Raw genomic sequence first — 1,980 nt, forward strand, 5'->3', positions numbered from 1 at the left:
AAAATTATGGATGTCTTCGCTGCTGGATGTGGTGACCACCAAAGTCATGTTTAGATAGAGCTTCTGACCATGCTTGCCCATTTGTCTTGTCGCTACCACGTGGAGACGGAGGCAAAGAAGCCTATGAGAAGGTTGTCTTTAGTCAATACCTGGAAAACCTCCATACAAATACTTGGAGGTAGAGGCAAAGCATCAATATTTACTCACCTACCAGTTAAACTTCTCAATTCAACTTCTTGTTATAGCACTGATACAGTTGCTCAAATTGTATGAGCATGTAGGGTAAGAGCTTGGTACTGTTAGCAGCATGATGGACCAGGCAAGATACAGCTCACAGACACTTGTGTATGTGCTTCTATGACTGTTTGATTAGTTTAGAAGGTTGAATTTGTTTCTGTTTTTATTTTGGAACCTTTCACATGTATAGTCCATCATTGTTGTTTTCTTTTTGATACTCAGTTCTAACCTGGTCTTCTAGGGTTCCATTGTTCATGGGTTTTGCAAATGTTTGGGTGATTTCTGAAGTGCTTATTGAACTTCCCAGGAAATGGTGGTTTGTGGTGAGGAGGTGAAACCATAAGCCTGTGCTTTCTATTTACTCTTAGACTCATGTATGTCCCCTCCTCTTTTACAGTGGCTTTGCTCAACAGGTATTTAATTGGGCATAGTTCTAAGCCAGCTTCACCTGTGAATTAGGAAACAGGCAGCCTTTAATCTAGAGTAACCAGAAGAGAGTTTACTCATAAAGAGGTCACTATGTGCAAATAAAGTATAATGACAGGTATATGAAAATACCATAATATAAATATCAATTCTAAACTAAAAAGAGAATTAAGAAAAAACCAAAAAGACTGGCTGGAGAGATGACTCAGTGATTAAGTACATCACTGCTCTTTCAGGGGACCCATGGTCAGTACCTAGAGGCCACACCCAGTGAATTACAACTATCTGTGATCTTAGCTCCATAAGCTCTGGTGGTTTCCTCTGGCCCCTGAATGCACAATCCTCAACTCCACAAATATACACATAACAAGAAACAAAGATACTTATTTGAAAATATTATGAAGTAGAGCCTGAGCCATGTGAAGGATGGTATAGATCTAAGGTTTGAAACAGTAAACACAATCTATTCCTGGATCAGACAGGTATAGTGCAAGAGAACCCAGTAGTATAGTCAGATCAGAATCCTACCCTGTTTAGATGGGAACTTTCTGCATTGTGATCTCTTATGAGGTCCTATTGGCAGAAACTCACTATATGTATTAGTCAGGGTTCTCTAGAGTCACAGAACTTATGGTAGTCTATATGTAGTAAAGGAAATTATTGATGACTTACAGTCTGTAATCCAACTCCAAACAATCAACTCCTAACAATGGTCGGCAGCAGCTGTGAATGGAAGTCCGAGGATCCAGCAGTTGCTCAGTCCCAGAAGGCAAGCAGATGAAGCAGAGCGAGCTTTCCTTCTTCCAATGTCCTTATATAGGTCTCCAGCAAAAGGTGTGGCCCAGGTTAAAGGTGTGTGTTACCACACTTTTAACCCCAGGTGACCCTGCTTGCACTTGTAGATCTTCCAGTCTTAATCTTCTAGGATTCATAGCCACTATGCCACCACATCTTTAATCCCAGATGATCTTAAACTCATAGATCTTTCTATCTTAATCCTCTGGGATTCATAGCCACTATACCTCAAGATCTCCATGCCAAGATTCAGGTCGGAAACTTGTATCTCTCAGCCTCCAGATTAGGGACAGGTGAGCCTTCTAATTCTGGATTGTAGTTCATTTCAGATATAGTCAAGTTGACAACCAGGAATAGCCACTACACTATATAAGCCAAGGGGTTTGGAGTCCAGCGGCATGTCCTCACAGATTGAACTCTGAGGACCTAAGTAGGGTGGAGTGAGGACCTGGAAGAGCAAATTAAAGACCTGGAACTCATGGGCAGTCTAGAGTCAAAAGTGAGAGCATTGCTTTGTGTACT

This window comes from Mastomys coucha, unplaced genomic scaffold (assembly GCF_008632895.1).
Source record: "Mastomys coucha isolate ucsf_1 unplaced genomic scaffold, UCSF_Mcou_1 pScaffold15, whole genome shotgun sequence".
In the NCBI taxonomy this organism is placed as follows: Eukaryota; Metazoa; Chordata; class Mammalia; order Rodentia; family Muridae; genus Mastomys; species Mastomys coucha.